Genomic DNA, 11,989 nt, shown 5'->3' with positions numbered 1-11,989 from the left:
TGATTATTGAAATATATAACGTTCTTAGGCTAACTGCAAGCAGCCGTTAACAGATCATTTTTCATTACATCAAAACGTATATATTAAAAATTTCTGCTCGCGCTTTGCGCTCGCTATATTAAAGGTCAAGTCCACCTCAGAAAAATGTTGATTTGAATCAATAGAGAAAAATCAGACAAGCACAATGATGAAAATTTCATCAAAATCGGATGTAAAATAAAAAAAGTTATGACATTTCAAAGTTTCGCTTATTTTCAACAAAATAGTTATATGAACGAGTCAGTTACATCCAAATGAGAGAGTCGATGATGTCACTCACTCACTATTTCTTTTGTTTTTTTATCGTTTGAATTATACAATATTTCAATTTTTTCGAATTTGACGATTAGGACCTCTTTGCGTGAAGCACAAAATGTTAAAATAATGGAATTCCACGTGTTCAGGGAGGAATGAAACTTCATTTCACAGACAATGACGAGAAAATAAAAATATTTCATATTTCATTTAACAAAATACAAAAGAAATAGTGAGTGAGTGATGTCATCAACTCTCTCATTTGGATTTAACTGGCTCGTTCATATAACTATTTTGTTGAAAATTTAAGCGAAACTTTAAAATGCCCTAACTTTCTTAATTTACATCCGATTTGGATGAAATTTTCGATGTTATGCTTGTTGAATTTTTCTCTTTTTATCCAAATCAAGTTTTTGTTGGGGTGGACTTGTCCTTTAAAGGAAACCAAAACCCAAGAAGAGAGGCAATTTTACTTGAAAGAGTAAAATGAAAGGATCAATTTAAAAAAGTTTCATCAAAATCGGTTATGAAATAAGCAAGTTATGGGAGTTTGAAAACTCTTGTTGTACTTTCTATGGGCATCCTCAAATTGGCAAACGTGCTTCAATATGGCTGATTTTGTGGACAACTCTCCATTTGTTTTGTACACAAATTTTCAGATTTTCCTCATTATCTTTCAAGTTGCATCTTGCCTCCTTCTGAGCACAACATATGTCATGGGAAAATATAATCCACACCATATATGTCAAGGTCAGGAGGTGATAATGTGAAATATGTAAAATAAAGGGGAAAATCTGAAAATATGTGTACAAAACAAATGGAGAGTTGTCCACAAAATCAGCCATTCAGTCATTTTTGCTCGCGCTTCACGTTTGTAGTAGTTATTCATTTGCATGCACATCTTTTTCAGAAAAAATACAAAGATTCCCAAAAAAATTAGCTCGCGCTTCGCGCTCACATTATATAAATAAAGATATGATATTGTCTATAAATGTTTATTCATAGGAATAAAGCTAAGAAGTGAGTATTAGGATTACCCCTTCAAAGAAACCAAAAATCATCTTCGAGTGGCCGATCGGGGAAAATATGTCTGAAAAATTCCGCCCCCCCCCCTATTGGCGAAGGCTAGATCCGCCCCTGCTGTTGATGGAGTTGAGAGCAGCGACTATATTGTATGTAATAAGAGAGAAGAGAAAAGAAGAAAGTGTAGAAAAAACCTCGAAATTGAAATACTTAACTTAGAAAAACTTCTAGACCAAAATATAAATACTGGAGAAAATTTACAAAAAATTAGGCTACTTAGGAAATAATTAGAACAATTAAGATAAGACTTAGATTTAGATAATGCAATATGGAGAAAAACCGTCTAAATATTTTTTTATCTTGAAAAGCAGAGGATAGCAGAAATAAACATTTGTTCAATTGATTCATGATAATGGTACAGTATTGCAAAACAAACAGACATTTTAAGAGAAATTGGCTCATATAATGAACAGTTATATAAATATCATGCAAATAGTGATGCTGAAGAACTTTTTTTTTATCTTATTAGAGAAGAGAGTTTCCATAGTCTTACAGAGGAAGACGATTCTTCTTAAGGAGAAATATCTTACAGTGAAGTTGATTTTGCATTAAAAAAATATGAAAAATAATAAGCCTCCTGGACGAGACGGATTTACAATTGATTTTTTTTAAGCATTCTTTCAGGACTTGGGTATATTCTTGGTACGAAGTATGAATTTTGCTTATATTTCTGGAAAATTATCCATCTCACAAACAATAATGGCTTGATAACATTAATTCCTTAAGGTGACAAAGTAAGACATTTCATCAAAAATTGGAGATCAATTTCATTGTTGAATGTTGTTTATAAACTGTTGTAAAGTTGTATTGTTCACAGACTTTAAAAAGTATTACCATATAATTATTCATGTTAATCAATCAGGATTCTTGTCTGGACGATTTATTGGTGAAAATAGGAAAATTTTGTATGATTTAATTGTGTATACGGAGAAGAAACATATTCCTGATTTCTGATTTTTCATGATTTTTTGTTTAAAACGCTTTCCATTTTTAAATTTGGCAAATCTTTCATGACATGAATAAAAATACTTTATCAGAATGCATTTTCTAGTGTTATAGTCAATGGGCAAATGACATTAAGATTCGTTTTTGCTATGCTCTAAAATTCTTGGGTTGTTAATTCGAAATTCACACTCTGTCAAATGAATTTATGTTGGCTTAAAAGAATACAAAGTTCTTTAATATGCGGATGACACAGTTTTATTTGTCGATGGTACAGCTGCCAGTTTCTGTAATGTACTAAATATTTTGGATTCATTTGCTAAATGTAGTGGGTTGAAGGTCAATACGCAAAGTCTACCATCTACCTCAGCTACCATTATGACTATCGACCCCATCTACTATTATGACTGGCGAACCCTTTCTTCTATTATGACTGCATGCGACCCTCATCCATTATTATGACTGGCGAACCCTTTCTACTATTATGAATAGCGACCCTCATCTACTATTATGACTGGCGAACCCCTTCTACTTTTATGACTGGCGAACTCCTTTAAGTATTATGACTGGCGACCCTCATCCATTATTATGACTGGCAAACCCTTTCTCCTATTATGACTGGCGACCCTCATCCATTATTATGACTGGCGAACCCTTTCTCCTATTATGACTGGCGACCCTCATCCATTATTATGACTGGCGACCCTCACCCATTATTATGACTGGCGAACCCTTTCTACTATTATGAATAGCGACCCTCATCTACCATTCTGACTGGCGTACACTTTCTACTATTATGAATAGCGACCCTCATCTACCATTATGACTGGCGAACCCCTTCTACTATTATGAATACCGACCCTCTTCTACCATTATGACTGGCGAACCCCTTCTACTTTTATGACTGGCGAACCCCTTTTAGTATTATGACTGGCGACCCTCATCCATTATTATGACTGGCAAACCCTTTCTCCTATTATGACTGGCGACCCTCATCCATTATTATGACTGGCGAACCCTTTCTCCTATTATGACTGGCGACCCTCATTCATTATTATGACTGGCGAACCCTTTCTACTATTATGACTAGCGACCCTCATCTACCATTATGACTGGCGAACCCCTTCTACTATTATGACTGGCGACCCTCATCTATTATTATGACTGGCGAACCCCTTCTACTTTTATGACTGGCGAACCCCTTTTAGTATTATGACTGGCGACCCTCATCCATTATTATGACTGGCGAACCCTTTCTTCTGTTATGACTGGCGACCCTCATTCATTATTATGACTCGCGAACCCTTTCTACTATTATGACTAGCGACCCTCATCTACCATTATGACTGGCGAACCCCTTCTACTATTATGACTGGCGACCCTCATCTATTATTATGACTGGCGAACACTTTCTACTATTATGAATAGCGACCCTCATCTACCATTATGACTGGCGAACCCCTTCTACTATTATGAATAGCGACCCTCATCTACCATTATGACTGGCGAACCCCTTCTACTTTTATGACTGGCGACCCTCATCCATTATTATGACTGGCGACCCTCATCCATTATTATGACTGGCGAACCCTTTCTACTATTATGAATAGCGACCCTCATCGACCATTATGACTGGCGAACCCCTTCTACTATTATGACTGGCGACCCTCATCCATTATTATGACTGGCGAACCCCTTCTACTATTATGACTGGCGACCCTCATCCATTATTATGACTGGCGAACCCTTTCTACTATTATGAATAGCGACCCTCATCTACCATTATGACTGGCGAACCCTTTCCACTATTATGAATAGCGACCCTCATCTACCATTATGACTGGCGAACCCCTTTTAGTATTATGACTGGCGACCCTCATCCATTATTATGACTGGCGAACCCTTTCTCCTATTATGACTGGCGACCCTCATCTACCATTATGACTGGCGAACCCCTTCTACTTTTATGACTGGCGAACCCCTTTTAGTATTATGACTGGCGACCCTCATCTACCATTATGACTGGCGAACCCCTTCTACTTTTATGACTGGCGAACCCCTTTCTCCTATTATGACTGGCGACCCTCATCCATTATTATGACTGACGAACCCTTTCTCCTATTATGACTGGCGACCCTCAACCATTATTATGACTGGCGAACCCTTTCTACTATTATGACTGGCGACCCTCATCTACCATTATGACTGGCGAACCCCTTTTAGTATTATGACTGGCGACCCTCATGTATTATTATGACTGACGAACCCCTTCTACTATTATGACTGGCGACCCTCATCCACTATTATGACTGGCGACCCTTATGATTAATGTAGCCTCTTCCTTTTTATGACTAGCGACCCTTATCTAGTATTATGAATACCGACCCTCATCCATTATTATGACTGGCGAACCCCTTCTACTTTTATGACTGGCGACCCTCATCCATTATTATGACTGGCGACCCTCATCCATTATTATGACTGGCGAACCCCTTCTACTATTATGAATAGCGACCCTCATCTACCATTATGACTGGCGAACCCCTTTTAGTATTATGACTGGCGACCCTCATCCATTATTATGACTGGCGAACCCTTTCTACTATTATGAATAGCGACCCTCATCGACCATTATGACTGGCGAACCCCTTCTACTATTATGACTGGCGACCCTCATCCATTATTATGACTGGCGAACCCCTTCTACTTTTATGACTGGCGACCCTCATCCATTATTATGACTGGCGACCCTCATCCATTATTATGACTGGCGAACCCTTTCTACTATTATGAATAGCGACCCTCATCTACCATTATGACTGGCGAACCCTTTCCACTATTATGAATAGCGACCCTCATCTACCATTATGACTGGCGAACCCTTCTACTTTTATGACTGGCGAACCCCTTTTAGTATTATGACTGGCGACCCTCATCCATTATTATGACTGGCGAACCCTTTCTCCTATTATGACTGGCGACCCTCATCCATTATTATGACTGGCGAACCCCTTCTACTTTTATGACTGGCGACCCTCATCCATTATTATGACTGGCGACCCTCATCCATTATTATGACTGGCGAACCCCTTCTACTATTATGAATAGCGACCCTCATCTACCATTATGACTGGCGAACCCCTTTTAGTATTATGACTGGCGACCCTCATCCATTATTATGACTGGCGAACCCTTTCTACTATTATGAATAGCGACCCTCATCGACCATTATGACTGGCGAACCCCTTCTACTATTATGACTGGCGACCCTCATCCATTATTATGACTGGCGAACCCCTTCTACTTTTATGACTGGCGACCCTCATCCATTATTATGACTGGCGACCCTCATCCATTATTATGACTGGCGAACCCTTTCTACTATTATGAATAGCGACCCTCATCTACCATTATGACTGGCGAACCCTTTCCACTATTATGAATAGCGACCCTCATCTACCATTATGACTGGCGAACCCTTCTACTTTTATGACTGGCGAACCCCTTTTAGTATTATGACTGGCGACCCTCATCCATTATTATGACTGGCGAACCCTTTCTCCTATTATGACTGGCGACCCTCATCCATTATTATGACTGACGAACCCTTTCTCCTATTATGACTGGCGACCCTCAACCATTATTATGACTGGCGAACCCTTTCTACTATTATGAATAGCGACCCTCATCTACCATTATGACTGGCGAACCCCTTTTAGTATTATGACTGGCGACCCTCATGTATTATTATGACTGACGAACCCCTTCTACTATTATGACTGGCGACCCTCATCCACTATTATGACTGGCGACCCTTATGATTAATGTAGCCTCTTCCTTTTTATGACTAGCGACCCTTATCTAGTATTATGAATACCGACCCTCATTGTTGATTATGACTAGCGATCCTTATGATCAATTACCCTTATGGTCCATTATGAATAGCGACCCTTATCTTGCATTATGAAAATCGGACCTTATGACCCATGGTCCTTATGACCTTATGACTAGCGACCCCTTTTGCCTATTATGACTAGCGAGCTTTTGGGTATAGGATTTTACACGTTATGACTAGCGGTCCTTATGACCAGTTAGTATTATGACTTATGGTCCTTATGACTGACGGGCTTATCCCATATATATATATACACACATATATATATATATATTTATATATATATATATGTATGATATATACATTGTGTGTATATATATACATCTTGATAATAATTCATTGATGTGCATTAATTTGTGATTATAAGCAAAACTTGCATGTTGTATCCTCCTGCATTTTTTCAGACCGCTTCTGACGAAGTCTTAGTAAAGATGAAAGCTATAAAGCTAAGAATGGTTTCCTACGTCATCTTTTGAGTTGGCCCTCATCTCATTATATACATCTGTATGTATACTAAGACTTCGTCAGAAGCGGTCTGAAAAATACAGGGGGATACAACATGCAAGTTTGACTTATAATCACAAATTAATGCACATCAATGAATTATTATCAAGATGAATATATTCCATAATATCATTAGACAGATGAATGAATAATATGTTAAATGTTAATAAACGTTTTCATTTCGCAATTTGTGACACTTTCACTGAGAACGAGATAAGATACATGCATCCTATTTTACTGTAGTCTAGGATAGAAGAGGCATAACCTTGTTTTTTCATATATACAATATTTTTGACGGTTTCTTATCAATTCGAGGGTGCTGATTACGAATGATGCCACTCATGTAACCTTGAGCATTTTCCACAAATTGGCAATATCAAATATGGCCGCCAAAATATGCTAATATATTTCCCATGAAAATCATAAAATTGCCAGCAAATTGGCTATAAAATGTAATTGTGTTGTAGGAGTGAAATTCTCTCTGAAAAAAACATTTTTGACAACATATTTATTTCTTTATTTCGCCACCTCTGTATGCCCTATTATGTACAATATGAATAGGGAAAATTAATTGTTCACATTAATGATCACTAAACTGCAAGTAATTGTGATATGGACGAAGTAATATATATAAAAATCATCAATGCTAGCATGATGTCATGTATGGGGAAATTGTTGTATTCAATATTCAAAATAGCTGCCACTGGCCAAAATAGTATCATTTTCCATGGCAAAGGGGCCAAGTGAGCACTAAACTGCATATTATTAAGAGAAACGAGTGGAATACTGAATAAAAACGCGATTGATAACGAAATATATTGTTTAATATACCATATATGATTGTGATAAATGCTGTATTTTGATATTCAGAATGGCCACCAAAGGCCCTAACAGTATTATGTACAATGAGAAAGAGGACCAAAGAAATCACAATAGTGAGCACTGAAATGCATTAATATCGTGATTAAATGGGATACTGTCTAAAAAACATAATTTTCAACGAAATATGTCATTCAGGTTTAAAGTTGTGTTTAATACTGTATTTTAACTTTCAAAATGGCCGCCATAGACAATGATTGTATTATGTTCAATGTGAACTAGGAAATACATTATCACGCGAGTGAGCACCATATACACGTGATCTATGAGTAATATATTGTCTGAAAGCAAAATTTTTAACAAGAAATATCAGTTCTTCTGCCAGGTAGGTGATAAATACTGTATTTTGAAAGTCAAAATGGCCGCTACAGGCCCCAACATTATCATGTACAATGTGAATGGGGACAAATAATTTTAACAGATTATGGCTTTGCTTGACTAAATGGTGTTGTATGAGTGAAATATTGTCTGAAACTATGATTACTAAGTAACGAAATATAATCATATCATTTAAAATTTAGGTGATAAATGTTACATTTCAAAATTCAAAATGGCCGCCATAATGCCCTTATGAGAAAATTATCTGTCCTCATTCAAATTGTACATAATACAAAAAGGGCCCATGGCGGCCATTTTCCATTTCAGAATGCAGAATTTATCACCTTAAATGCACCAGATACCTCGTTAGGAACCATGGTCTTAGACAATATTTCACTCTTACATCACAATTATTATGCAATTCTTATAGTCAAGCAAAACTAAATTCTGTCAAAATTGTATGTCCCAAATTGCAATGTACATAATACCTTGAGGACCTGTGGCGGTCACTTTGAATGTCAAATACAGCATGTATCACATAAATTGCATTCATATTTCTTTAAAAATTATGTTTTTAGCCGGTATTCCAATACTAATAATATGCATTTTAGTACTCACTCTTGTGATTTTCTTTTGTCCCCATTAACATTGTACATAATACTGTCAGGGCAATTGGTGGCTTTTTAAATATTAAAATGCTTCATTTATTACATACATGACATAATAAAGGATACATTTCGTTAGAAATCGTGTTTCACTAAAAATCACAATTAATTGCATTTAGTGCACTTTTGTGAAATATAGTTTTCCCGTTTATAATATTGTACATAATAGAATTCAGGGGTCTATGGCGGCAATGTTAAATATCTAGAACATATTTTTTCAAAAATACTTTTTTTCATAGTATGTCACTCCTGCAACATAAATAAACACATTTGATAACCAATGTGTGGGCAATTTTATGATTTCATGGGTAATTTGCATATTTTGGCAGCCATATTTGATTTTGCCAATTTGCGGAAAATACTCAAGGTTAAACGAGTGGCGTCATTCAGATTCGTAATCAGCACCCGCGAATCGACAAGAAATCATACAAAAATATTGACTATATGAAAAAACAAGGTTTTGTCAATTTTCTATGAGGTCTATCCTGGACTACTGCCACAATAGTCTGTATTTTTTATTATTTCCTCTTCATTTATATAATTATTATTCTTTTAATGCAATTAATTAATTGATATTTATTTATTCAAGATTCAAGAGATTCAAAATTCAAATATTTATTGTCTGTAAAAACACAGAAATTCGGCCTCCGCTGGCACTAAAAATTTACATGACAACACTTATTCAACATTATATACAAAATACAGACATAAATAATCAGTAAAAAAAATAACAGTATACAATTCCACCAATATATTGTCAGCAATATTTCACATACCTGGGCGTACAATTAGACGAGTTTCTTACATGGGATTCTCACATTAATACAACAAGTACAAAAATATCTAAAATTACTGGTATTATGAATAATGTTAAGCATATATTACCACTCAAACTTTTATTTACAATGTATAATGCCTTTATATTGCCCCATGTTTTGTATTGTAATGTTGTGTGGGCTTCTCTACATGCTTCTAAGTTATTAAGAATATATCGCTTACAAAAGAAAGCCCTTCGCATATGTGCAAATACCCATTACCTAGCTTCTTCCCTACCCTTGTTTCGCCGTTTTTCAACATTGAATGTGTATGACTCTAACAAATTATCGGTTGCTTCATTGATGCAAAAGTTTTTTACCAAACGTCTCCCTCCCTATCTAACTCAAATGTTTTGTTTAAATGTGAATGTTCATTCTTATTCTACCCGGCAGTCAACCAACTTTCACCTCTGGAAAACAGAAACCAATAATCTCTCAAAGTCAGTCCGTCATCTTGGCCCTATTATTTGGAATTCCTTGCCTCTTGAAATTCAACGCACACAATTCAATTCACTTTTTAAAAAACGATTGAAAAAATTCTTCCTCTCCAACCTAAATAACCGTTAAACAATTTTCCACTCGGCATTTTAGAGGGCCGGAGTGTGGCGTCGCAACAGTATTTCGTTCTTTATCCATCTCAGGCTGGTTGCTTGCATTTATCAAATGCAGCCCTATTTTCCTGTTTGTGTTTTTTTTTTTTCATGGTTCACTTAGCGACCGGCTGGCATGTCGTCAGTGTTTTGGTTTGTAAGAAAGTACTGACGACGTGCCCGCCGATCATCGCAATCAAGCTATACTGTTGGGGCGACACATTCCGGTGTTCTATTTGTTAGCTATTATCTATAATCATTCTTATGTTTTATTCTTGGTTTCCCTTTTTTCAAGCCTTTGAGGCTTTTTGGGATACCTTTTTCTTTCATTATTTTTTTCTTAATCTCAATGTTTCATGATTATATTTGTATATTTATGTTCAAAATAATGTATGATATTTGTATGTTTTTACTTGTATATAATATTGAAAGAAATAAATGAGAGTATTTCTGCTCTCAAAAGTTTATTTTTTTATTTATTAGCATTCTCTAGCACGCCCACACCACTGCAGATGCGCATAACAACAGATTTAGCGAATCCGCGCACCAGTGCGGCGAGCCAAAGAATACTGAAAAATCCAAATAAATAATGTAGTACGAATAAATTAAATTATGTGACAATTAAATAGAAAGCAAGGAATTCTGTAACTGGCACAGGAACAGAAAGTCATGGGACAGTGACAGAATTCCTTACAAAAAAATACCAGAAATAAGCCTTATAAAACATGCGAGTCCTGCAGCTGACTGTGATAGGAGCAATTTTAAGACATTGTATTGTATTGTATGGATGGCAAGTCAGTGGAAGTAAATTGAACCGGCAATCCGGCATGATGCACGGAAGATCTAAATACTATTTTATCTATATATATAAATAAATTGCAAGTGTATGCAGAATGGACAGTATTTGAGTTATATGATCATAAGTTATTTAAAGCACATGTACATCATTTATTGGGAACACCACTGCTTCACCATGTTCATAATCTTAGAATTTGAATTGGGAATAACTTACATGTAAACTGTAATAACTTCCTAAGTTATGTATATATAATATTGCACTTAATTAGTTTATGTTGCAAATCATAGCATTATTAAGTATTATTATTTCCAATATCATTGTATTCATAACAAGAGATGCAGAGTATGGAGCCAGAAAAAAAAAGATAGAAGAGAAGAGAGATGGAAAAGAAGATAACTTATCGTTTCACATGTCTATTAAAAATATGTATGGCATTAGGGACAAAAGATTGTCTGAACCTGCATCGTATTGTTTTAGGCACTGTAAGACGTACACCAGATCGATTGAACTTGAACAGATCATGGAGTGCATGAGATGAGTCTTGCATTATTTTGTGAATCTTCGGAAGAATCTGTTTTCATAAAGATCACCAAATGTAGGGAGCTCTACGCGAGTAATTCGCTGAGCAGTTTTCCTAGCTCTCTCAAGCTTCTTCACATTTTCATTTGACAAATTCCCAAACATACAGATTAAGTTGAAGGTGAGGATACTCCGTATCAATGATTTGTAGAATAATAACAGTATTTTGTTGTCGACTCGAAATTCATTTAGTTTTCTGAGGAAGTACATCCTTTGATTAGCTTTTCCAGCAAGTACTTGTGTATTTGAATTCCAGTTCAATTTATTGTCGATAATCGTTCCTAAATATATATATTCAGGAACCTGGTCTATGGGATGTCCATGCATGGTAAGAGGCTCATGAAAATGTGAAGAGCGACGGAAATAAAAAATAATTTCCTTTGTCTTTTGTACATTGAGGAATAGATTTGATTGGTTACACCATTCTACAAAACTCCGTACTTCTTGGAAGTAGCTCTCTGGTCCATGCTTTAAAAAGCCGCAAATAACCGTGTCATCAGCATATTTAATTACAGAACAGTTGGAAAACAGAGAGCTGCTTCCACTGGAGTGAATGGAGTAGAGAAAGGGAGAGATTACACAACCTTGAGGAGCTCCGATGCTGATGGATGTAATATTTTAGGAAA

Source organism: Lytechinus variegatus, chromosome 7, assembly GCF_018143015.1.
Source record: "Lytechinus variegatus isolate NC3 chromosome 7, Lvar_3.0, whole genome shotgun sequence".
In the NCBI taxonomy this organism is placed as follows: Eukaryota; Metazoa; Echinodermata; class Echinoidea; order Temnopleuroida; family Toxopneustidae; genus Lytechinus; species Lytechinus variegatus.
The sequence above is the reverse complement of the archived record's forward strand: the minus strand, read 5'-3'. Positions refer to the sequence as shown.